Source organism: Pan paniscus, chromosome 17, assembly GCF_029289425.2.
Source record: "Pan paniscus chromosome 17, NHGRI_mPanPan1-v2.0_pri, whole genome shotgun sequence".
In the NCBI taxonomy this organism is placed as follows: Eukaryota; Metazoa; Chordata; class Mammalia; order Primates; family Hominidae; genus Pan; species Pan paniscus.
Genome location: NC_073266.2, coordinates 68,058,661 through 68,085,952, shown reverse-complemented (window position 1 = coordinate 68,085,952; position 27,292 = coordinate 68,058,661). Strand labels below are relative to the sequence as shown.

Genomic DNA, 27,292 nt, shown 5'->3' with positions numbered 1-27,292 from the left:
TCTGTCGGGACGCTGCTGACCCACTGCTGGCTCCAGGGTATCGATTAGCGATCGGAATCCATTCCCCACCCAGGGGCGGGAAACAGCCGCCGCCTCCAATGGTCATTTCGGGGACGCACCTGGAACTCCCGCCACAGCCCCCTCCCGGGGCATCCGCCCACCCCGGCTTCACCTACGATTCCGTAGAGTAGCTGGCAGAACAAAAGCAAAAGCCGGCCTGACTTCTGATTGCTTTCCTGATAGAGAGCAACCCGGGAGGAGGCTCGGGGAGCCGGCCCGGGACCCAGCTGGGATGTCAAACCCGAGCCGCTGCCCTCTCCGGCAGGCTGGGGCTCTGGGTCGCCCAGCGGGGAAAGCGGCGGGGTCCCCCCACTCCCCCTCTCCCAGGGGCTACCTACCGCCAGTGTGGGCGCCTCTGTCGGGTGGCGAGGGGAGAGGACGCTGTACTAACCCTTCAACGAGGAAGGGAGAGGCTGGAGGGGAGGATAATCGGGACTGCGATCCGAATCTGAACTCGCAGTGTGAACCGCCCCTCGGCGACCCCAAGCGCTCGGGACTGTCCCCGGGGGTGGGGTCCCCTAGCGGCGCCCGGCCCCTGCGTCCTCCTCCCCTAAACACAACGCGGGGAGCCCAGCGGCAACCTCCCATCCCAAACGGGTCCAGGACAGCACCGGCGCGCGGTCTGCAGGCGAGGAGCTCACCCAGGGCAGCCGGGCGGGTCCCGCGGGAGACCCCCGCCGCTCGGAAACTCGCTAGTTTGGCAGTGGCTTGGCCTGGGGGGCTTATTGTTAGGGTAAGGTGGGGAGGCAGTGCGGGCGGGGAAGTCTCATCTCTTCCCCGCTTCTCCGGAGCCCGCCGAACTCCGAGAGGCGCAGGCGGCGGGAGGAGAAAGCCAGCGGAGGGGAGCCACTTACCGAGGCAGAGCCCGAGAGCGTGGCGGCCCGGGCGCGAGCCGCCCTTTGTCTGCGGCCGCGGCGCCGGCGCGCTCGGCCAGGCCGGTCCCAGCCACGGCGCACGGCGAGCTCCCGCGGTCGCCCCGACAGCCCGGCTCGCTGCTCCAGCTCGGGCTCCGGCTCCCGCCCCGGCCCCGGCCCCCGCCTGCGCCGCCGCCGCCTCGGCTCCGCCCAGAGCCGGGCCCCGCCCCCGCCCACTGGGCCCCCACCTGCTGCGGCGGTGGCGCTGGGGAGCCGGGCCCTGGGCTCCCGGGGGCGGCAGTCTCCCGCGCGCCCTGCTCTGCCCTCCCGCAGCCTCCAGGCCGCTCAGCCGCGCGGTCCCGGGGCCTTCCCGGACCCAGTCCCGCGGAGACGAGCTCACCTGGGGAGCCGAGCCCCGTCCCGGGTAGCCTGGCCTTCCCGGGGCACACGCGGTCGAGCTCCAGTGACTCAGAAGCCCTTCCTCACGCCCGCCGGGGGTGGGGGATCCTCGGACTCCGTCCGGGAGGGAGGGGGCGCCGAGAAGGCGGGAAGCGGGGATCCGCCTGAGCCCGGTCGCCGCCCCGCCAGCCCCGCGCGGCTGCAGCCGCCGGGGGCCCGGTGGGAGGGTGGGTGGGGAGAAGGAGCCGGCGGGGACCGGTGGGCTCTGGAACCGGGGAGACCCGCGCGCGCGGGAAGGGGCACTGGGCCGAGGGTCGAGGGGGCGCGCAGCCGAAGTGCACCGGTCCCCAGCCGGCCTGGGATTCCGAGCGGGCCGCCTGGGCTGTGAATCTGTGCTCGTTGGCATGACCGGAATAAAACTAACAAAAGAGAACCAACACTTTGGGATCCAGAGGAAAGGGACAGAAGAAGCCACTGGACCCTAACACTGGTAATAACTGGTGCTTCTGTGGTGCCTTCAGCGAGCCCAGAGCTGTGGGCACCGATGAGGGTCGTCACTGAACGCGGTGCGTCCCGTTGGAATGGTTGAGGCGCTGCTTTTCTAGGCATAGAAAAGTCTGATAACCTAAATATTGCATAATGAGGTCACTGGTGGCTTTAGCTGCCCATGAGCCTTCTCCTCTCCCAACTCCCAAAGCCTTCCGAGTGAGACCTGCGTTTTGGCACTTTCATAGGGTCTGCTGTGTACTGCGGTTATTCCCGCTTCGTCCCCCACCTCTACCCCCAGACCCTAATACAATTCCAGACGCTTAATAATTGTTGCAAGAATTCGCTGTCGAATTTTAGCGTGGGCAAAACATAAAAATGAAGGATTGTGGGATCATATTGGAAAATGCACTAAGGGTTTGCACAGTGATGGTGGTATGAAGGGTAATGAGTGTTGGCTGCCATTAGTACATAGTTGCGCTGCGACTCCTATGTGTGCAGGTAGTAGGTTTAGGATGATATGCTAAGTTAGAGACTGCAGTTATCAGGACCTTCATTAACCTCAGAGAATAGTTAAGGATAAGGAAGGAGTGTGTAACAAGCGAGTGTGTGTACACTGTGGTAAGACATTCCAATGTGTCTTCCCCAAAGAGAACATTTTAACATTTTGCTTCCTTGATTTTCATTACAAGTAGTATCAATTCAGCAAGTAGGCATAAATATGAAATGTTTTGTGTTGATTTATTCATTTTTATAACATCTCTTCTATGAAGGAAGAATAAGAGGCCCCAAGGCTGCTCATTTAATCCAAAAGAAACAGAAGGGCAAATGTCCCGCCACTTTAAGCCCACTAACTGCAGAGTGAGGATCTGGCGAGTCCGAATGAAGAGACTGACCCCCACCAACACCTGGAAAGCTCAGAGTCCCCCTCCAGCGTGTTTTTGTTTTTTTTTTAATCTGTTTATCTTAGGTCTGGAAGCTGCTCTTAAGAGCAATGTGCTTGTCCACGTGAGATAATTTATCTCTTCCATTTGGCAACTGGGAAAATGTAATTTTCTCTGTGTGATGAGCATGAGTGAGTGGTTCATACATAGTGAATGGCCATCCTCCAAATCGCGGGACAAGAGACTGTGAAATATGCATGTTTAATATCAGTGCCCATTACCGTACAATGGCAGGGGAATGAACAGGAAGCGAGTATCTGTCTGGGGCTCTCCACTGTCAGGTAAAGTGGTGTTCTGTTCTCCTTGCTGCTATCAGGAAACAAGTCATTTCTTATTTTTACTCCATAGGGAAGACTTCTAAAGAAACAGCTGGCTGAAGTCGGTGTCAGTCACTAGAAAATAACTGCACAGAATTCTGGAGTTGGGAAGTTCACCAGGTCATTCTGTTTGAAGACTTTTTTTCTGGGAGGAAAAAAAAAATGAGCCAGCATTTCCTTACTGCCTGTGACTAGACACCAGAAGCTGTAACTCAGTAGCTAGGCCAGGGGTGCCCACATCTACAGTAGCCCTGGAGGATATGGGGGCAAGGGGTGCTGCACAGAGCAAAAAAGTGCCCTGTCTGCCTTGCTTAGGGTATTTCAGTATAATTTTCAAAAATATTCTGCTGGCTAAATTTGTCTCCCATGGCACCTGTTTTTGACCCAGATCTAGGTAGAGGAGGGAAGCAACTTAGGTGATTAAACAGATTCCTGACCCCACCCTTTCTGTTCCCAGGAGGAGTTGGCATCGGGGCCAATGACTTTGCATGTGGCCTCTCTTCCGGGGGTAAGCACTGGCCATGTTTGAGGAACCCACTATACCATGGCTTCTAGATGAGGGGATACCCTGAGCAGCCAGGTGCCCTTCTATCTCTTGGGTTGCTTCTTTCTTGGGAGAGGACTGATGTTTTTTCTCCTTGTCTCTATTTATCTACCTCTTTCTCTCTCTTTCTATTCCTCCCTCCCTCTCCTTCTCCCTCTCCCTTTCCTTTCCTCCCTCTCTTTTCTCATAGGTCCAGCCTGTCCAGCTATGAAGATGAGACCAGCCTGGGCTGTTATAGAGTGGGATCTAGGGCCTAGGAATTTGAAATCACACTTTCTTCATTCTTTCTTCTGGAAACAGCTTTCCTCATCACAAGAGAGATAAGATCCAAGATGCAGGATCAACTTGATTGAAGGAAGTGATAAGCTGTGTAAGTTGCTTGGTTCTAGCTATAGACGAGTGATTCCACACTTGCACGCTTATGAGAATCACCTAGGAAAGCTATACGTCCGTGGAGAAAAAGAAACAATAGGTGACTACAGTGGCCCACTTACCAGCATCTGTCCCTGTCTCTCATAGTCTGCCTTCCCTCCTTGTCTTAATATGTTTGTGCTGTTATAACAGAATACCCAAGACTGGGTAATTTATAATAAACAGAAATGTATTTCCCTCAGTTCTGGAGGCTGGGAATCCAAGATCAAGGCAATGGCAGGATTGGTCTCTGGTGAGGGTCAGGTATCTGCTTCCAAGATGGCACTTCATGGCTGCATCCTCTGGAGGGGAGGAATGCTGTGTCCTCATATGGCATAAGGCAGAAGGGCAAGAGGGCTGAATACTGCACGAGGCCTCTTTCTGGCTGGGCCCAGTGGCTCACACCTGTAATCCTAGCACTTTGGGAGGCCGAGGTGGGCAGATTGCATGAGCTCAGCAGTTCAAGACCAGCCTAGGCAACATGGGCAACATGTCTCTACTAAAATATAAAAAATTAGCCAGGCGTGGTGGCGCACATCTATAGTCCCAGTTACTCAGGAGGCTGAGGCAGGAGAATCGTTTGAGCCTGGGAGGCGGAGGTTGCAGTGAGCTGAGATCCCGCCACTGTACTCCAGCCTGGGCAACAGAGCAAGATTCTGTCTCAAGAAAAAAAAAAAAAGTCACCCTCCACTTGTGTACAAGATCTCGCTCCTCTCACTTTTGTAAGCACATCTCTCTATAACATGGCTGTCTCTGTTTGATCACCAGTTTTACCTTAATGCCGGGTCCTAAGCAGTAACTTTCAAATATAGTTTAATGTCTCCCATCTTTAAAAAACAAAACAAAACAAAAATACTCTTTTGACCCCATTCTCCTCCAGCTGCTGCCTCAACTCTCTTCTCCCCTTTACAACATCTCCTGGCAAAACAGAACTTGCCTCCTCTCCCGGTCTCTACCTCCTCTCCCCGCATCCTCTGTCTAACCCATTCCAATCATCACTCCATGCAAACTACTCTGGTCAAGGTCATCACAGACCTCTATGTTTTTAAATCTAATGATCAGTTCTCAGGCTTTATCTTACTTGACCTATCCAGCATTTGATGTAGTCAATCACTCCTTTCTCCTGAAATAGTTATTTTTTTGTGTGACTCCCAGGATGCTTCTGGATTTCATCCAACCTTACTGGTCCTTCAAGGAACAATAAATGCTAACTACTAAAAACAACACAGCAAACAGCACACAAAGTGGAGCTGTACTAAAGCCACCAAATTCAGGAATACAACAGAGATGCCTCCTATCACCACTATTATTAACATTGTTTTAGAGACTAAAATAAAGCAGTAAGACATGAAAATGAAATAGTAGATACAAATATGGAAAAGGAAGAAAGAAATTTGTCATTGTAAATGCTGTAATTGCACAACTAAAAACCTTAAGACTCTAATTCTTTTAGAAGAACTATTAGAACTAATAGGAGAATGTAGTGGTGTTGCTAAAAATAGTAAAAAGAATAAATAAACCCAAAATCTGGTGTTTAAAAAGAACAATGAAATAGGTAAACTCCTCAGAAGCCTGGTTAAGGAAAAGAGAAAGAAAAAATTAATATTATCAATTAAAAGGTGATATAAGCATAGATTCAGAAGATATTCTAAATATTATCAAAGAAAATGAAATGCAGTTTCCTGATAAGAAATTTAAAGTAGATGTTTTTATCTTTTGTCAGACATAGTCTCTGCTTTCACAGAGCTCATAGTCTAATAAGAGAGAGAGATATTAAATACATGCTTACACAAATAAGTGATTTTCCTGTGTGAAGGGTCTAACAAGGGGACCTACTCTCATCTGGGGAATCAGGAAAGGTTTCGTGTGGGAGTAAAAATTAAATTGGTTGAAGAACAGAGGAAGAGTGGCTCAAGTAGAGGGAACAGTATGAGGGACAATAAGGAAAAGTTTGGAAAGTTTGAAAGTGTCTCACAGGCTACAGGGTAGGATAGATGGTGGGGAGAGCAGGTGGAGAGAGAGGCAGGGCACAAGCCGTGCAAGGGGTTTGTAGCCCATCACAAGTGTTTTGACCTTTATCCTAAGTATCATGAGAAGCTCTTTCAACATTTTGAGCAGGGAAGAGTTGAGTCCCTACTGTGTAAATTACTTCCTCTGTAAAATCTGCAAAGATTGTAACCATGCATCAAGGTAGCATTGTCCAGGATCCTTTGTAACTAGCATCACTCGGTGATACCAGATACCAATCCCCCCATCTTCCTCTGTAGCCCTCAAAATGCTCAATGTCTTATAGGTTTGGGTAGAAATTCTGGCATGTCTTCAAAGCAAGTTAACCCAGGTGACCAGTATCCAGTGGTCACCTGGGGCAGATCTTGACTCTCACCTGACTCCCACAGGCAGTGCAGACCTCTCAGCCTGCTTACTTCCCACAAGTTTCTTGACTGGGTTGGCCCAACCCAGCAGTCTCTTCTTTCAACCCATAATAGATAAGTCCTCACCAGAGTTTTAAGTACATTTTCCTACCCTTGGTGTTTACCCAGCCCTGTGTTTTTCAAACTACAGATCATAACCCATTATGGTCTGTGAAATCAATTAGGTAGATAGTGCTGGTATTCTTGAAATGATGGAATAGAATAGAATAGAAAATAGCAGAGTTCATTGTAAATGATAAGAGTATCACTTATGCCATTACAATTTCAGATATATACGTTTGTGTGTATATATGCCATAGGTCACACCATTAAATGGTTTTTAAATTATGACCCATGATCAAAAAACATTTGAGATTCAGTACCCTACTTCCTCCCTTCATGTGCTCTGTGTAGAAACTTGAATTTAACTGAGGTCTGACTCTTTTGTCATTTCTCCCTGAGAGTCCAAAGAGTCCAATGATTCTTTTGTTCATTTCTCCAAGTTGTTTTAATTCATCACCTGACCTGCTAAAATGTCCTGTTCCTCTCATACAAACAATATCCTGTTATTAGAATATATTCTGAGTTTTCCCCCTTATCCTGTTGCTTGAGTTTTTCTTTATCACCAACAGTGGCTCATGCTTATAAAAGTAATCCATGGTTTGATGAATAGCCCATATCTTTATGGACATAAAACTTACTGCCTGTGTCTTGTTGGTATCTAATTGAGCTAAACAGCCTCAGAGTGGTCTATGAACTTCATCCTTCAATTCCCAAATCATTGAGTATACATTATTGTTTTAGATTCCCAAACAACCATCATGCCAAGCTAGTATGGTCCCTGACATCCAGAAGCCTAGAAGACAATTAATCTAATATTTGTCCTAGTCACTTAATTATCTAGTGCTTACTACATGCTTAGAACAGTGTTATATATTTACACCCTGATGGTTATAACCCGCTGAACAAAGATTCACAGTTCTAACTTTTAAACTTAGTCTATTTGTTCTCTTCCTGTCCTGCCTCACCTCCCTATCCCTAAGTCAGCATGTTCATGGCCCCAGCTTTTCTCAGCATGGATGTGGGTTGCACAGATATGGAAAGCAGTCTCATACCAACTCCATCAGCACTCAGTAAATGTGGAATTGGATCACTATCTCCAATCCCTCACTCTCCCAATGCCAGATGAGAAATATACTGCTATAATTCAAATGAGCAACACATGGTTGTTGTTGTTGTTGTTTACATGAACTAAAAAACCTCAAGGGACATTTAAAAATGTGTTTCTAAGTGATGAAATAATTTTCACTTCAAAAATTGAAAATAAATTGTTTCTGGCTCTATGAAGACCATCATCTTAAAATTACTGTATCGTCTGTATTCTATGAGCCTTAGCACACATCCAAGGCAGCCTCTGTCTATGCATCAGAAATTTTACTAGTAATGGCATTTCTTATGGTTAGTCTTGCTTGTGTAATTTTCATGGGAAAACAATAAAAATTATTACTGGGTAGATTAAATACAAATGCGTTTTTAAATACTTTTAATATAAATAACACACGGACACACTCACGAGTCTTTAGTGAAAGCACAATGAATTTCAGTTATTTCACCAGCACATTCAGTCAACTATCAAAGACCAGAAGACACATTTTGCTCAACCAATTCAAGAATATAACAACCTAAAATCTTTTAGGAAGTTCCATTTCTTTGGAAAAAGAATTTGAACAAACCTGAGTCCTCATAAAAGCTATCTAGTGGCCAGGAAATGTGTGTACCCAGAAGGAAAGCAAGGATTGGTGAATTTATTAGGAGTGTATACTTGCATGTCAGTCAGTGTCATTTGTTTTTATAGAACACTCTAGTATGTCAGCTATTTGCTGCCTGTCAATTAGTGGGATTGTCCTTGAATTCTCCAAGAAAGTGTGAATTACACTGGCCATCCTGACACAGGCTGGCCATTCTGACAGGCTGAGAAGTGTAGCCTCCAGCAAAGACCAAAAGCAGGCACTTTGAGGGAGGGTGAGATGGAATAAGGATTTAAACTGAACAGGTTGGCCAAGCATACATGTTCAACAGGTTATAGAAGGAGCTATGAATACTCATGAAGAGGGGATACATGCATGTGTAGTAATGAAACATGTCTATTACGGTCAGCCCATGTTCACTTTCAGGTGGAGCCCTAACATTTAAATGCATTACAATTGGTCACTATACATCAAAAGGTAAAGCAGAGGACATGAAGGCACTCAGTGCACAGCCTGTGTAAACCAGCCAGAACCAGTCTATGGTCAGTGGTCTTTTAGCAGGATGAAATGACTGAAATCACTCTTGTATCCAATCAAAGCTGTAATTATGGCTTGTGGAATGGTAGGGGGAATGTCAGTCAGCATCTGGCAGTGAGCTGCAGTTGTTTCAACATTGCTTGTCTTGAGGCTGGTGCTTGTTTAGCTGATAGAGAAAGAGAAGAAACTTTGTGGCAGTACATAGTTTTTTTTTAAGTGTAGGGGGTACATGACTTAACCCTTGCCTAGAGTGGCCTTAGGTCTTGTTTATAATTGGGTATATTATTGCCACAAGGAGTCTATTCTGTCAGTGGTATGATCTCTAGTTGAATACTACTAATAGCCTACTGTTGACTGGAAGCCTTACCAATAACATAAACAGTTGATTGACACATATGTTTTATTTTATATGTATTATATACTATATCCTTACAATAAAGTAAGCTAGAGGAAAAAAATGTTCTTAAAAACATCATAAGGAATGCTTATACACGGTTGGTGGGAATGTAAATTAGTACAATCATTATGGAGAACAGTTTGGAGGTTCCTCAAAAAACTAAAAATAGAGCTACCATACGAGCCAGCAATCCAACTGCTGGGTACATACCCCAAAAAAAGGAAATCAGTGTATCTTAGATATAACTGCATTCCCACTGCAGCACTATTCACAATCACCAAGGTTTAGAAGCAACCTAAGTGTCTGTCAACAGATGAATGGATAAAGAAAATGTGGCACATATACACAATGGAGTACTATTCCACCACAGAAAAATGAGATCCTGTCATTTGCAACAACATGGATGGAACTGGAGGTCACTACGTTAAGTGAAATAAGCCAGGCACAGAAAGACAAACATTGTGTGTTCTCATTTATCTGTGGGAGTTAAAAATTAAAACATTTGAATTCATGGAGATAGAGGGTAGGATAGTTATCAGAGGTTGGGAAGGGTAGTTGGAGTAGGGATGGGAGAGGGAAGTGGGTATGGCTAATGGATACAAACAAATAGAAAGAATGAATAAGCCCTGGTATTTGCTAGCACAACAGTGTGACTGTGGTAAAAAATAATTTAATTTTATATTTAAAAATAGCTGAAAGAGGCCAGGCACGGTGGCTCACGCCTGTAATCCCAGCACTTTGGGAGGCTGAGGAGGGAGGATCACCTGAAGTCAGGAGTTCAAGACTAGCCTGACCAATATGGTGAAACCCTGTCTCCACTAAAAATACAAAAATTAACCAGGTGTGGTGGCAGGCGCCTGTAGTCCCAGCTACTTGGGAGGCTGAGACAGGAGAATTGCTTGAACCTGGGAGGCTGAGGTTGCAGTGAGCTGAGATCGTGCCACTGCACTCCAGCCTGAGCAACAGAGAGAGACTCTGTCTCAAAAAAAAAAAAAAAAAAAAAAGCTAAAAGAGTAGTGATTATTACACATTGCATGCCTCTATCAAAATATCTTACGTACCCCATAAAAATTTACATATACTATGCACCCACAAAAGTTAAAAAAGAAAATCATAAGGAGGAGAAAGTATATTCACTATTCATTAAGTGGAAGTAGATCGTTATAAAGATCCCCATCCTTGTCATCTTCACATTGGGTAGGCTCAGGAGGAGGAAGAAGAGGAGGGGTAGTTCTGTCTCTGGGGTGGCAGAAGTAGAAGAAAATCCACATATAAGTGGACCCACACAGTTCAAACCCGTATTGTTCAAGGGCCCTCTGTACTTCAGTATCATCTCCTAGGAGGTGGCCAGCCTCAGGAAATCATTTCACAGAATAACAATTCTTAGAAAGGTCCAGGGTCTAAAACAAGGTAACTAATTCCCACCTTTCTCTGTAGTACAAGTATGACTTCTTTATGCATTGTTAATACCTATTCCCCAGTTTGGTTTTGTTTTCTGGAAGAAAATCTATGATTATTATAGTTATGCTTAATGTATACCACGTCAATCACAGAAAAGGATTTTGTAAAAGAAAGGGAACTGTAAATGGCAATTTTCAATATTAAAAAGAATATGAAACTATAAAGCATTCATCTAAGTTTGGTACATCACTCTCAGTTTAGAATTATCCTCAGTATTTTATTAAATAAGGATGGCTGCTGCCCAATTCTGGCAAAGACAAAGAAAGCCTCTACCTAATATTGGCAGATATGGCTGATAATAATAGTCTTCCCCTTCACTGTGGAAGTGGAAGTTTCCTTTGCCTAACTCTAAAGGAACCTGGTTAACAAACAAACAAACAAAAAATGCTCCAATTAAAATGTGCACACAGTCTGTGATGGATAAAGCTGATACCAAAGCCACTTAGAATATTCAGTTGAGAAAGGTCAGGGCTTTGATGATGCTTTCTTGAGTCTTCAAGAGAAAAACAGGTAAAAATAATGCATGCAATGACAGCTTAGCATGATAAAGGAGCACTAGACTGAGAGTCTAGTGTGCAGCATTCTACCACTAACTAGCTGTATAAGACTGGACAAGACACTTTCCCTCTCTGGGTTGTAGTTTTCTCACCTGTATAATAGGGGTGTTCACCAACTATATCAGACTCCTTCTGTGTATCACCTCAGATCTTTGTGGCCTCACATTATTTTGGCTGGCCACCTCAGGGACTGTCCTTACTCAGGTACCCTCAACATTACCTCACCTCTTATTCATGCTGCGCACTTCTAACCTCCTGCTCTGAGGCTCATCTGCTGCCCCTGAAGTGTGAGATGCTACCAAGACCCTGCGTATAATGGGAAGGTGACGTTTTGACCAATGGGCTCAGGAGCCAGCAGATACACTCTTCTCATATTCTCCCCAGAGATGGATTGTCCTAAGATGCAACAGCTCATATGGACACTCAGAAGAGGGTCTGGCAAATGAGGCAATCAATTGAGCTGGATGCCAAGTGCTGACTAGCTCCTTAGTGTGCTTGCATATTTTCTCTCCCTCCTTCCCTGCCCTGGAAGACTGGAAAGACTCACCTTTCTCCTCACTCCTATTTCCCTGGGACTGCCCACACCCCCTAATAGAGTGGTATCAGATAAGCATTTGTCTTAGGATCTGCTTTGGGGGATTCCAGGCCAAGACATCAGGATAACCTCTGTTTGTCAATGTCCTAAAGATTCCAAGAGATTGAAACCAGGTATGGTGCCTGTAATCCCAGGAATTTGGGAGGCTGAGATAGGATTTCTTGAGGTTAGGAGTTTGAAACCAGCCTGGGCAACATAGTGAGACCCCATCTCTACCAAAAATTTTTCAAAAAATCAGCAGGACATGGTGGTGCATTCCTGTAGTCCTAGCTACTCAGGAGACTGAAATGGGAGGATCACTTGAGCCCAGGGGTTTGAGGCTGCAGTGAGCCACAATCATGCCACTCCATTACAACTTAGGCAACAGAGCAAGAACTGGACTCTAAATAGAAAAAAAAAAAGATTCCCAGAGATGCACAACCCTTCTCCCACCCACCCCATGAGGAGGAGGACTGCAAGATAGAAATAAAAGTATCTGCTTTATGTAATGTCTTTCCATGTAATGTCCATTTAAAACAAAAAAAAGGTTCTGATATTAAAATACATTTGAAAGCTCCTGGAGTAGGTAAAATTGGGACAAGTTTGGGAAAATTCATCACAGAGAAAGTGGGTTTCTGATACCTGAAGAATCTCAAGAGAAATACTGTGAGGGTGCTGGACCCTGAGCTGGAGATTCAGGTTTTGAACTATCATCATGATGTGGGTAGGAGGGGAATCTGGGTTTATGGTTGATATTCCTAGGAAGCATCTCAAATAGGAAGAGGGTTAAGGAAGGAATCTAAAATCAACAATTGCAGCAACTCTCTTCAATGTCCATGCAAAGCCATTCTCCACACTCTACCATCCCCTTTTCCTACCAAAACAACATTGATTTGTTCAGGTTGAGTCTCTTGATCTCAGGAAGGTAACACCATCCCAGGCCTCCAGAGGCTGAATCAAGATTGGCTTACAGCCTGATATGTGACCCAGTTCTGGCTGATGAAACACAGCAGGAGGCCTGCTAAAGAGAACATGCTTCCTGAATAAAATGATTGCAAAAAGGGAGAGGTTGCCTCATTTTTTCTTTCTTGAATGTGGATGTGATGCCTAGTGCTGCAGCAGCCACATTGTGATCTTGAGGCAACAAGCATGAAGGGAATACCAAGAGAATCTCAGAGATACTGGACCTAGCATCAGTGAGCAACTAAGCCAACTTTGGCAGCTATATGTCGTCTTCTGTTGTGCAAGAAAAATAAGTCCTTGTTCACTTCAGTCACTGTTAGCAGGGTCTTCTGTTACTGACAGCCAGAATAGTTCCTGAGTCTTGGCAGGTGTGTCAGAAAACCAGTAAGATAAATAAGAAAGAAAGGAATCCAGAAGTCAAAGAAATAGAGTTTTGAGGAAGAGTGGGTAGCTGACAGTACAAATGCTATGAGGGAGTCAAGTGTTATGAGACTGAAAAACACACATGAGATTTTTCAGGAGAGCCATTTCAGAGACACAGAGTGGGCAAAAGTCAGGCTCTAGACAGCGCGGGAGAAAAGGGGAAAGGCATGGTGACATCAAATACAGACATTTATTTCGAGAAGTTTTGACCAACTGTGTATCACACACAATCAAATGTATTGCAATGTTGCTAAGCTTTGACCTAGATTTTTCACTTCTAGGTATCTATCCAAAGGAAATAATTAGAGATACTGACAAAGATTTAGGTAGGAGTATGATAATTGCAGCTTTATTTATAATAGAGAAATGCTGGCAACAGTGTAAATATCAAGCAACAGAGGAATTGTTAAATAAATTATGGTATGTCTTCATGGTGGAATATTGTTCCAGCCAATGTTCATGATATTTTGAAAGAAATTTTTAATGACATGAATATTTATAATGAATCCAATAAAAAGCACCAGGCTATAAATATGATTATAAAGTTGTTATGTATAATGTATATTATTTATATGCAAAGAGAAAGGCAGGAAAGAAATACATAAAAATGTCAAAAGTTACAGAAGAACCTCTTAAAATTTGCATTTTCCTGTGTTGTTAATAAATTAGCATTTATTATTTTTATAATCAGAAAATTTTGTTTCTAAAAAATAATGAAATTTGCTATGAAGGAAAAGAAATGGAATAGAGGCTATGCAGTTGGCACTGGAAGGACATATACCTGAAAAACTAGCAGGTGTATTAAATTCTCCAAAATGAAGTCTATACGGCACATCATGTTGCCCTCTGATATCAAGCGGCTGGGAACTTTGGAAACAAATTTGATGTTTAGTCACAAGTTTGTCATTTCCTTTTCTTTGTATATTTGGTTTATTTCCTTTCTTGGGCCTCAGTCTCCTCTGCAAAGATAAGAGGAATGTTGAATAATTTAGTGCAGGGGGATGTGTCAGAGCCCATCCCTATAGCCCAAACCCCTATTGCCAAAAGACAGAGGTAAAAGACAGCAAATAACCGTTATGGCAAGATCCAGGTCAGAGACATTTATGTGGACTGAAACCAGTAGATAGCAGATGGACCATTAATCCCCTTCTACTCAGAGGACATTGCATGATCTCAGATTGGAAAAGGCAAAGAGACTCTCATTCATGGTACCCAGGCAAAGGATCTTGTTATATCTGTGGCAGCATCACAACAACTTGGCCATGGAGGAGGCTGGTCTCTCGAGGGCAGATGGGCAGGAGGCAGTGCTGCAGATGAAGCCACCGAGAGGCTACCTATCCAACATACATGCAGTTCAAATTCCCCGCCCACCTTCCAACCCTCCCCTCACAGGCCCAGGTTCTTGGCCTTAGCTTAGGTTATTTGAGTCTTACGAGGCCATCAAGGCTCATGACCAGTGATAAAACAGTCATTTTCCTCTGGACAGATTTTATTCTCTGCCTTTCCTTAAGAAGAAGTAAGGTACATGGTTGTTAGGCTGTCAGTCAATCTATGCTGAAATCTCATTCTGCTATAGGCACACACGGGCTGCGTCATGACATCCCACTCAGGGGGAGGACTCAGCACGGGAAGGAGGCAGTGGCCAAGCATGGAGGTTCCTCCTCCTCCCATGACAGAACCTTCTGTATGTCCCAGGGTGATGATGAGGGAGGGTCAAATGAGATAATGAATATGCAAACATCTGGCAAACCGTGAGAAGCTGTATGAATGTAAGTCGTTGTTACCAAAGCAGGATATTTCCCCGACCCCTTCACAGGACTCGTGACAGGGGTGCCTCATTTACTCAGCCCGCCACTCCAAACTCCTCACAGGAGGAAGCGAGTGAGTGAATTAGTGCAAGAACTGGAGTGAATTAGTCCAAGAACGAGCGGCGGAACCAGCCAGCCGCTTTGGCGCCGGCAGGAGTGAAATTCTGTGCAGGCCCCGCGGTAGCATCCAGGCGGTGGTGCCTGCAACTCCCGGAGCCCCAGAGGCATGCCACAGTGCTCTTTTAGCTTTGCCTTCCGTGGATTAAGTGTTAACAGTTCATTGGGCCCCTTGCCTTTTTGCATGAGGCGGCTGCCCTCAGCCAGTGAGGGCAAAGGGCCAGTGTGACAGTCTTTTGTATCCACACTCATGGCTCCCAAGCTCTTGTCTGGCGTCCAGGAAAAATGAGGTCGCATGAACAAATTGAAGGATGGTAAATGCAGGAAATTTGATTGCCAATGAAAGTAACTCTCAACAGGAAAGGGAGTTGAAAAGGGGATAGGGCGGGTAGGTAATCTAACCCTGAAGTGCAGCCGTCTCCAGCTGGATTCTTCTCCAAAGTTATCCTGTCAAGCTGTCCCTCTGAAGTCAAGCTGATTCTCTCTGATGTCCAGCCATAGTCCCATCTACCAGGTGAGTCTGGGTTTTTATAGGCACAGGATGGGGCAGGACGGTGCCATGGGTGGTTTAGGAAAATGCAACATTCAAGCCGGAAAACAGGGATATAAGTTCTCACTTTAGGCTGCGGTTTCAGGCTTTTCAGCTGGAGGGTGGTGTTTCACCAGGGACCTGCACTTTTCTGCCTAGAATTTCTCTTCCCTATGTCCCTATCATTATGACTACTACCCTAGGCAGAAGCCCAACTCGAAGATGGATACTCGGCCTGTTTCACTTTTCTAGCCTCCAAGTCATTGAGGAAATCCTCATGCAAAGAATTAATCATATGGTGGTGATTGTTGCACAATGTTATGAATGTACTTAATATTGCTAAACTATACAGTTAAAATGTTAAGATGGTAAATTTACAATGTGTATCTTGCCACAATGAAAATGGAAAAAAATCTTTAAATAATAATAATAAATAAAAAATGGTATCAACATTCAAATAAAGAATTAATTCTAGAACCTGGTTATTGCTTTCTTTTATTTTTTCAAAGTAAAAGCAAGTTTATTAAGAAAGTAAAGGAATAAAGAATGGCTACTCCATAGGCAGAGCAGCTGCATGGACCACTCTGATGCTTATACTTATTGTTACTTCTTGATTACATGCTAAAGGAGTGGATTATTCATGAGTTTTCTGGGAAAGGGGTGGTCAATTCCCAGAACCGAGGGCTCCTTCCCTTTTTAGACCATATAGGGCAACTTCCTGATGTTGCCATGGCATTTGTAAACAGTCATGGCACTGGTAGGAGTGCCTTCTAGCATGCTAATACATTATAATTAGCGTATAATGAACAGTGAGGATGACCAGAGCTCACTCTCATTGCCATCTTGGTTTTGGTGGGTTTTGGCCGGCTTCTTTGCTGCAACCTGTTTTAACAGTAAGGTCTTTATGACCTGTATCTTGTGCTGGCCTCTTATGTCATGCTATGACTAAGAATGCCTAACCTCCTGGGAATGCAGCCCAGTAGGTCTCAGCCTTATTTTACCCAGCCCCTATTCAAGATGGAGTCGCTCCAGTTTAAATGCCTCTGACATTTTCCCCCTCCCTTTTACAAGGATTGTAGAGGAACAAAGATCCATATTCTGTAACTTCTTCAGGCTGAATAGGGCGATGATATTCCTGCCTAACTATTAGGGTCTCTTGTATTCAGAGTAGAGAGGAGCTCAGTCAGAAAGCATCTATATGGTGAGGCCATTTATAACTTTGAGTCCTAACAAAAGGTGATATCTGGCAGATCAATAAGTATTCAATTTAAGAAAACGTTGAGTAAGCTTATCCTGCACTCCTACACAAAGAGTAGAATAGCAAATATATTTCACAACAGTAAAGTAAAATAAGTAAAACTATCCCAAGTAAACTAAATAAGAAGGCTTTCCATGAACTGGGCAACTGTTGGAACCAAGCTGATATGGGGTTGCTGGCTGATTCCACTATGTGCCCAGAATTAGAATATCGATCTAGATTTTTACATTACCCATCCCTCTTGTTTCTTCTGAGCAGCAGTCAGAGATCACTGAGGTTCACAGGAATAAGCAAGGTGAGTCTAAATTGCAGAAGAAAACCTCAAAAACAGCTGATAAGACTGGAATCTAATAACACATGTACCATAGTATTTGAAACATACTTTTTCTCTCTCTAGTCTTCCATTTTTACTAAAGACAAATCATGGCAAGACCAATTTGCTTTATTATACTTGGCCTGATTATTTGTATGAAGTGCAGCAAGAATAATTATTTTTCACATAGGCTTTTAAAATTGCCTTTGATGGAACTCTGTTTCATAAGGAATCTCAGAGGACTTTTTAAAAAGCTGAGCCCAGCCATGGGTTTGACCCTCAAATACCTATGAGTTGAGTAAATCTCTCTCCTCTTGAGGTCCCTAGATAACCTGGGGATCCTGGACCTGTCAGAAAGTGATTTTCTTTACTTAGGGTACTGCTTTCAATTTATTTCAGCAAATGGATTGCTCCAACGTTCCTAAAACCCTGAAAAAAATTTATTTTTGAGACCAAAAAAATTTGTTTTGAGACAGACTCTGTCTCCCAGGCTGGAGTGCAGTGGCACAATCTTGGCTCACTGCAACCTCCACCTCCCAGGTTCAAGTGATTCTCGTGCCTCAGCCTCTCCAGCAGCTGGGATTATAGGCATGCACCACTATGCCTGGCTAATTTTTGTATTTTTAGTAGAGACAGGGTTTCACCATGTTGCCCAGGCTGGTCTTGAACTCCTGGCCTCAAGTGATCTGCCCGCCTCAGCCTCCCAAACTTCTGGGATTATGGCCATGAGCCACTATGCCCAGCCACCCTGAAAATTTGATTCCTGAAAAATTTGGCCTAAAGGAAGAGTAAGTGATAGTTTCAGTATAAAGGAAAGAGAAAAGACAAATGGGAATGTTCAAAGGGAGTCTTTCTTGACATGGTTATCTGTTGAAATGGCTACTTAAATTGTGTGAACATTTAGGGTAGGGGCAGCAGGCCTCATCTGAGAAGGGCAGGTGTGCTTGGGGAACAAGGCTGCCCCACTTGGCAGCTTGATATTCAGCTCCTCTGAGAGGAGAAGCCAGGGAGAGTGAGCCTGGACCCTGGAACATTGCTGCTGAGAGCAGGGGGTCTTTCCAGAGAAGCCGGTGAAACAGCTGTCCTTGAGCCCCGATTACCAAAAGGGTGATAAGTTAGTGGGTTAATGAAAAGAGCAAATGGGCCCCGATGCTGGTTGAACATGAATGAATTGAGTATATTCTGAGGCCTCATGGGTGAGAAAACAGGGATAAAAGCCCTGCTTGGAGTTAAAACTAATGTGCAAAGCAATGACCTTCTGTGTTCACTACAATGGTTACCAAATCTGGAGAAGAGCAAGAGTTAAAGTTGCTTATTCAATGAACACGTGTTTACTGGACACTGCTATGCACATAGTAAATTCTAGACACAGTGGTGAAAATAACCCAGTGAACTATCATCTGTAGGTTTTGCCCTGAAGTTACTTACAAGCCGCTAGGGAAGAGAAGTTAAATCATTTGACAGAGCCGAATGATGTCACAGGCAGGAGATAAGTGACAGGTGAAGGCCCTAATGAAAGTGCTAGGAGTTGAAAAAGGGAGAGATGGTTTGGGGACTAGAGGGTCAGGGAAGCTTTCATGGAGGAGATGCAAGCTGACCTCGATCTTGAAGGATGCACATACATTGAACAGTCAGCAGAGAGGGAGTTGGGAGCAGCATGAGCAAAGACCAGGAGGCAGGAATGGATGTGGTGAATGTAGTGTATGCTGGCAGCAAAGGGATAGCCTTACTCTAGGAAAGGCTTTATGTAGGGGGATGATGGAAATCAAGGTTAGAGAAAAACTTAGCTTTTGATTGCAACCTAGAAAGGGGTTTGAAATGCCTCGGAGGCTAAGCCTGTGTGCTCATGCAGGGGAGGGTGCTCATACAGACAGTGTGTCTGTCTTTGGGCCACTGTATCAACTCTACAAACCACAGGTAAACAGCAGCCTGAGGCAGTCCCAGAGCATCAAGTGTGTGTTGTGTAGCTGTAGACAGTGGGAACAGCAGGCAGGAACCTGAGAAAGGGGACTTAGAAGGCAAGGGACTTAAAAACACCTAACAGTGCTTTCTGGGAGGGGGTTGGGCGAGGGGCATTTGAAATAAGAGATTTGAGGAAATTCCTTCATAGCCTTTGCATTTGCAAGTTCAGCATATTGGAAAAATAATTGCAAGCTGAAAGTAAGTGATGGCAATATCTTGGTCCTCTTTTTCCCCTGGACATCCTCCTCCATAGCTCCTAATAGTTAGGAAATGGGCATACTCAACGTGGAGAGATGTTGATTTAAGTGTCATTAACTCTTTTTTTTTTTTTTGAGACAAGGTCTCGCTCTGTCACCCAGGCTGAAGTGCAGTGGTGTGATCATGGATGGCTCACTGCAGGCTTTACCTCCCAGGCCCAAGTGATTCTCCCACCTTAACCTCCCAAGGAGCTGGGACTACAGGTGCACACCACCATGCCTGGCTAATTTTTTGTCATTTTTGTAGTGACGAGGTTTCACCATGTTGCCCAGGCTGGGTATCATACTCTCAATTTTTTGGAGAGGTTTTAATACGCTTGCGTTTGATGCAGGTCTTCAATCCTCTGTTCACCCCTTAATCTGTCCACCTCTAGGCAATACTAGGGGTGTTTATTATTCTCCTGAGCTAAAAGGAGATTTCAAACTGGTTCTAGTGAGTCCCACACAAGTGTAGGTGTGAGTGCAGCAGGGAGGCGCCTTTCCCTTTGACTCCACACCTCCATCTTGGCACCTGATTAAAAAGGGGTGTGGGGTGGGTGATGGTGTGAGCTAAGTCAAATCAGGCCTCTGCAGTCTCAGGGATCAGATGGCACAGAGCATTCCCACTGGATGGTCAGAGGGGCTGTGCTGGCTGTGGAAGGGAGGCCTTCTTGGATGGCAACTGGGAAGACAGACACTTGTGGCCCAGGCAGTACTGAACCCCTTCAAAAGGACATCCATCGTTCTGCAGCTGTGGGCCAACTTTCCAAGTAACTCCTCAGCAGTTGATGCCAAGACACCATTTCTCACCTTTTGATGTGAGAGATAGCCAAATGTTTGACAAGCCCTTATCAAGAAGGCTGTGGGAAAAGTTACCCCCTTTTGCTGAGGGAGTACAAAGTAGTACAAGTCTGTGAAATAAAATGTGGCGATATCTGCCAAAATTACATATGCCTGTATGTTTTGCCCCAGTAATTTCACTTCTCGGAATTTATCTAAAGTTAATCCTGCACACGTATGACATAGTGTTTATCAAAGGGGCTCCTTGCAGCCTAGTTTGTGATAGCAAAAGATTGGAAATGACCCACGTCCAGTCAAAATGCACTGGGTAAATAAATGGATACATCTGCCCAGTGGAGGATGTAACTTTTAAAAAAAAGTAATGAGGAGAAGTTTTCTGCACTGATATGGAAATATTTCCAAGATGTGTTAAATTAAAGAAGAACTAGGAGCAGAACAGGGTAAGGCTTCTCCATTTCCAAGAATAACTTTATAGAAATATATGTCTGGAAAGGTAACTCTCCATTTTAGAAGCAGAGACACAACTAAAAGAGGAGGCATTTTTTAATCAACACTCATGACAGTGTAGACAGAGAATCCAAAGCCATCTACAAAACCTTCAAGACATACTAAAAGTTACTTTTATAGAATACAAGATCAATATAAAATCTCAGCTGTATTTCTATGTAGTAATAACAAGCAATTGGAGAATATAATGTCTCAAAAGTATAATTTACAATATCGTCAAAAAGCACAAAATACTTAGGAATTAGCTTAACAAAAAATGTGCATGACCTTTACACTAAAGGTAAAGTAATTTCACTCATAGATATTGGCCCAATGAATACCTAACACTAAAAACTTTAAAGTACTGATAAATAAATAGATATACCATGACTGTTGATTGGAAGACCTGATATTGTTAAGATGTCAGTTCTCACCAAATTGATCTGCAGATTCATATAATCCCAACCAAAATTCATTAGATATTTTTGTTGGAATTGAAATGTTGGTCATAAAGTTTATATGGAAATGCAAAGGACCTACAACAATCAAAACAATTCTGAAAAAAAAGAACAAAGCTGGAGGATTTATACTATCTTTTAAGACTTATTATAAAGCCTTAGTAATCCAAATAATGTGATATTGTCATAAGGAAAATAAAATAGATCAATGTAACAGAAGAGAGAGTCTAAATATAGACCCATATATAAACAGTCAATTGGTTTTTTTGTGTGTGTTTTTTTTACTTTTTTTTTTTTTTTGAGACAAGGTCTCTTGTCTGTCACCAGGCTGGAGTGCAGTGACATGATCTTGGCTCACCGCAATTTCCACCTTCCGGGTCCAAGCAATTCTCGTACCTCAGCCACCCAAGTAGCAGGGATTACAGACATGTACCACCACACCTGGATAATTTTTGTATTTCTTGTAAAGACAGGGTTTTGCCATGTTGGCCAGGCTGGTCTCGAACGCCTGGCTTCATGTGATCCGTCTACCTTGGCCTCCCAAAATGTTGGGATTACAGGCGTGAGCCACTGCACCCAGCCTGATTTTTGACAAAGGTCCCAAGGTAATTCAATAGGGGGGAATAAAGTGTTTTTTAATAATTGGTGCCAGAATAACTTAATATTTGTATTTAAAAATTAATCTTGATTCATACCTCATACCATACACAAACACTAACATGAGAAAGATTGTAAAAGCAAAAACTTTAAAGCTTCTAGAAAAAAAATAGGAGCCTCCTTCATCATCTTAGGTTAGGCAAAAAGTTTTCAAGCCACAAAACACACTAACTATAAAAGAAAAGCAGGTAAATTGGATTTCAGCAAAATCAAATATTTCTGCTCATCTGATTGCATGATTAAGAAATAAGTATTCAAACCACAAACTGAGAGAAAATATTTGTCATTTATGCCTGAAAAAGACTTGTCTAGAGAGTAGAGAACTCTCATAGCTCATTAATAAAAAGACAATCTAATAAAAAATGGACAGAAGACTTGATGAGAAACTTGATAAAAGTAGTATATGAATAAGCATACGAAAAGATGCTCAACATCATTTGTCACTAGGGAAATGAAAGTTAAAACCAAAATGAGGATAGGCGCGGTGGCTCACGCCTGTAATCCCAGCACTTTGGGACGCCGAGGGGGGTGGATCACAAGGTCAGGAGTTTGAGAGCAGCCTGACTAACATGGTGAAACCCCATTTCTACTAAAAATACAAAAATTAGCTGGGTGTGGTGGCAGGTGCCTGTAATCCCAGCTACTTGGGAGGCTGAGGCATGAGAATCACTTGAACCCGGGAGGCAGAGGTTGCAGTGAGCCGAGATCACACCATTGCACTCCAGCTTGGGCAACACAGTGAGAGTGTGTCAAAAAACAAAGAAACAAAAACAAAAACAAAAACAAAAAAACAAAATGAAATAGCATTACATACCCACCAGAATTGCAAAAACTAAAAAGCTGGACAATATCAAGTGTTAGCGAGGACATGTAGCAGTAGGGATTCTCACATAAGGTACAGGGGGTAGAATATGATACAAGCACTTTGGGAAAACATTTAGTAGTTTCTTAAAGAGTTAAACATTCTCCAACCCTGTGAGTCAGCAACTTCACTCCTAGATATTTTCCCAAGAGAAATAAAAACATGTGTCCACAAAAAACATGTTTCCACAAACATGTAGGAAAATGTTCATAGCGGTGTTATTCATAATAGACAAAAACTGGAAGTAACTCAATTGTTCACCATCAAGTGAATAAGCATATTGTTGTATATTCAAACCATGGAAAACAACTCAACAGAAATACTACAATGAAACAGCATTAAGAAATTTCAAAAACTTATGCCGAGCAAAGCAACCCAGACACAAAAGTGTACATACTGTGTTTCCATTTATATGAAGTCCTAGAAGAGGCAAAACCAAACTATTAGGATAGAAATAAGACCAATGGTTCTTTGTCTGGGTTGAGAGTGTGAAGGATTGACTGGGAGAGGACAGGAGGAAACCTACTTGGGTGATGGAAATGTTGTGTATCTCGACTGAGGCAGTGATTGCATAGGTGTACCAACTCATCAAACTGCACATTTTAAAAACTATGTGTTTTTAAATGTAACATACACCTCAATTTAGAAAATGTATAGGCAGATTTGAGACCAATCAAACTTTCAGAAATGAAATATAGTCATTGAAAATAAGAACACAATGGGCCTATTCATCAGTGATTGGTTGCAGCTGCAGAGAGCTTCAGTGAGATGGCAACACTGGGTGCCTGCACCTGTCTCAGAGGGCTGCCCTTGCTGCTGCCACCTGCCCAGCCCCATGAACTCCATTCATACAGAGCTCCAAGCTTATGCGCAGGGATGATGCCTGTACAGGAGCTATTACTGAATGGGCACGGCCAGAGCCAGCAGTTGTGCTTTGCCTACCCCTGATTCTGGAGCTAAATGGAAGCCTTGCTGAATTCAAGCCAAAGGGAGAGACTGAATCCCAAATGGAGTTCACTCTGATGTGTGGGAACAAAAGTACCATGTCATGTATGTATCCCAGCATACCACAGAGATATGGGGAGTGAGAAGATTTCTCTCCATTTTACACATGTAAGCCTTCTTCTCTAAGACTTAGTTATGAATTTATGGGGCTTGAGAGGAAAAATCTGATGAACATCCTGAAAACCTCAGAATCACCCTTCCCCTTTGACAGCTGAGGCACTGTTACTGAGCCAGCATGTGGGCCTGGCCTTCACCCTCGGGAGTTCTTTCCCAGTTAACATGTCTCTTTCTATTTCTCATGTGAATTTTGAGAAAGACCTTGAAGGAATCTACTTCAGAAAGGTATGAAGACATAATCTCTGACCTAAAGGAACATACCTTTAATACTAGCCTCTCATTGTTCATGGCTGCAATATGTGATTATTTTCAAGGAGTTGGAGATTTCTCAAAATGAGTAAGTTGCATTCTGAGTTGGTTTTCCACTTTCTAGCCCAGCGCTGTCCAATACAACTTTCTGCAATGAAAGCTGTGTTATTCAGTTCAGTAGCCATTAGACACAAGTAGCATTTGAACACTTGAAATGTGGCTAGTGTGACTGAGAAACTGAATTTTAAATTTTACTTCATTTTAACTAATCTAAATTTCCATTTAAAATGTCACATGTGGATAGTAGTTCCCATATTGGACAGCACATGTCTAGTCCTTACAAATCCTAAAGAAGTGCTTACAAATCCTAATGTCAACCACATTACAGCAACCTACGTCTACCTCCCCTGCATTAATTCTGGGACTGTTTAAGGCAAATGCCATCTCATGAGCAAAATTAAACCTCTCTTGTGGGCACATATGTGGTTTGCTCTTTCTTTTGTCTCCTAAGTAGTGCCTAAATATGTGGCATGGAGTTAGCCACGTAATATTTAACAGTTATTATTTAGAAAAGCAGATAATGTGAGGAAGAAATGAGGGGAAATATTGATCAAAGTTGGATCTTCCTGCCTTCACCTTCTTCACCCCATTCATTATGTCTGTATTCAGTGGATCTACCCATCTCTGTCTCCTAGTCTCACCACATGGGCATCGCCAGACCTTAAGCTAGCTAATGACAGTATCTAGCTTCTCTGACTCTGTCACCAACCATCACGAATTCTGCCAGCACTCAAAGCCTGTAATTCTTTTAGGCATACACACACTGCAAGATGACTATGAAAATGGAGTAGAGAACTCCAGGAGAAGAACTCTTCACAAAAACAGTGAATAAACTGGCAAAAACTGTCAGAATCTATTTTTTTTTCTGAGACAGGTTCTCACTCTGCCACCCAGGCTGAAGTGCAGTGGCATGATCACAGCTCACTGCAGCCCAAACCTCCTGAGCTCAAGCAATCCTTCCACCTCAGCCTCCTGAGTAGCTGGGACCACAGGTACATGCCACCATTCCCAGCTAATTTTTTTTTGTAGTTTTTATAGAGACAAAGTTTTGCCATGATTCCCAGGCTTGTCTCAAACTCCTGAGCTCAAGCAATTTGCCTGTCTCGGCCTCCCAAAATGCTGGGATTACAGGCATGTGCCACCGCACCTACCCTTTAAAAACTGTCAGAATCAATTTTATTGGAACTCTGGAAACTAGTGAAAGGTTTACAACAACCAGATTGATGCTTAATCAAGAAAAAGGAGGCTGAATATTGGTAAAACAACTTTCAGCATTTTAACTTAACCTTCCCCCATCCCCTCCACCCAGAAGCAGCAGCTGTCTTAAAGATGGCAGCCTGCATTCTAAGTGTGGGTTCCTGGTACCAGACAAAATGGAGTGTACTTTGTTCTCAAACAATTGTGGGTGCTTGGTGTGACCTGTCTGGTGGGTCCTTGAAGAACTGGTGGAAAGGACTTTCCTTTCTTTTTCTTAATTCAGAAGTTTCAAAGAGCAGAGAGGCAGCTACCTGGGGGAGCATTTGTCAGAAACAGTTTAAGGCAAATGTGTTCACCGCTGCTGCCAGGACAAGGGATAACAGTTGGGGCAAATAATAGACATAACAGAAAGCTTGGGAGAAGAGGGTGGGGAGTGAGAATGGGGCTGTGAAAAGCTACCACCTATTCCTGAGAATCTAGAGGCCATGCATATGTCCAGGGCAGTGCGTATGCTCAGGAGAAACCTGAAAGGCTCTAAGCTTTCACCTCTGGCCGACATTTAGGCTCTGCACAAGCAGGAAGTAAAGACTAAAACAAAGTTGTAAAATGCCCAGCAGAGTGTTGAAGATATGCCCAACACACACACACACACCACACCACACACATACACACACACACACCACACACATACACACACCCCAACACACACACACACACCACACCACACACATACACACACACAAACACACACACCACACACATACACACACACCCCACCACACACACACACACACACACACACACACACACACGGAGAAAAAAAGAAACACACAGCCCATCTGCAAAGGCTGGGAGATTTTCTCTGGTTTTGGCTGCAGGCATTTCATGAACTCTCTGTCAAACCACTATCTGATTATTAAGCTAAACAGAGAGACTTCAGTGGCCACATGTGACAAAGAACAAAAATGTTACAAAATTAGTTCAGAAAAGTCACCAAACAAACAGAAACCACCAGCATTAACATCAACAACAAACTCTGAAGAGGGAGGAGAATCTGATTTCCAGAGTTGCCACATTATAACCTTCAAAGTGTCTAGTTTTCAACAAAAAATCATGAAGCATGCAAAAAATACCCACAACGAAGTATGGCCCATACATAGTAAAAAAAGAAATTAATAGAAACTGTGCCCAAGGAAGCCCAGATATTGGACTTATCTGACAAAAATCAACTACTTTAAATATGCTCAAAAAGGTAAAGATAACCATGTATACAGAATTAAAGGGTGTTATGAGAATGATGTCTCACCAAATAGAGAATATCAATAAAGAAGAAACCAAATACAAAGTCCAGAGTTGAAAAGTACAATAATCGAAATGAAAAAATTTGCTAGATGTGTTCCACAGCAGATGTGAATTGACAAAAGAAAGAATCAGTGAATTTGAAGATAGATGAAGTGAGATTGCCCAATCTGAGCAGCAAGACAAAAAAAAAAGGAAGGAAGGAAAATGAACAAAACTAAGAGATCTGTGGGAAACCATTGAGAGTTCCAGTGAATGTATAATGGGAGGTGCAGAAAAAGAGAATAGAAAGGAGAAAGAATATTTTAAGAAATTGGCCAGGTGCAGTGGCTCAGGCCTATAATCCCAGCACTTTGGGAGGTCAAGATGGGTGGATCACTTAAGGTCAGGAGTTCAAGACCAGCCTGGCTAATATGGTGAAATCCTGTCTCTACTAAAAATACAAAAATTGGCTGGGTGTGGTGGTGCACACCTGTAGTCCCAGCTACTTGGGAAGCTGAGGCATGAGAATTGCTTGAACCCAGAAGGCAGAGGTTGCAGTGAGCTGAGATCGCACCACTGCACTCCAGCCTGGGCAACAGAGTAAGGCTCTGTCTCAAAAAAAAAAAAGAGAAATAATGGTTAAAAAGCCCTATATTTGATGAAAGACATGGATCCACACATTCAAGAAGCTAAGCAAACCCCAAATAAATAAAGAGAATCATGCTGAGATATATTATCAAACTGTTGGAAGACAAAGAAAAAAAGGGAATTCTGAAAGTAGTAAGAGAAAAGCAACTTGACACATACAAG

The 27,292-nt window shown here is 43.6% G+C and overlaps 1 protein-coding gene and 1 long non-coding RNA gene across 7 annotated transcripts in view; one reads left to right on the top strand and one right to left on the bottom strand.

Moving 5' to 3' along the window:
• The window catches only part of MAPK4 (mitogen-activated protein kinase 4), a 171,667-nt gene extending 170,208 nt beyond the window's left edge, over nt 1–1,459 (bottom strand). For 2 of the 6 annotated variants that reach the window (XM_003827219.3, XM_063597281.1), the window contains exon 1: nt 915–1,072. The gene's annotated coding sequence lies outside the window, so the exon portion shown is untranslated. Of the gene's footprint in view, nt 1–398; nt 617–914; nt 1,075–1,314 lie in introns of those variants that run through there. The other 4 variants (XM_055102781.1, XM_034943718.4, XM_055102783.2 and 1 more) reach the window with 4 other exon arrangements.
• Nucleotides 1,460–2,592: 1,133 nt separating this feature from the next.
• Nucleotides 2,593–7,756, top strand: LOC117976797 (uncharacterized). The gene is made up of 3 exons (XR_008621882.2): nt 2,593–3,180; nt 3,518–3,568; nt 3,795–7,756. It is a non-coding gene; the product is annotated as an uncharacterized LOC117976797 (long non-coding RNA).
• The last annotated feature ends 19,536 nt before the right edge of the window (nt 7,757–27,292 follow it).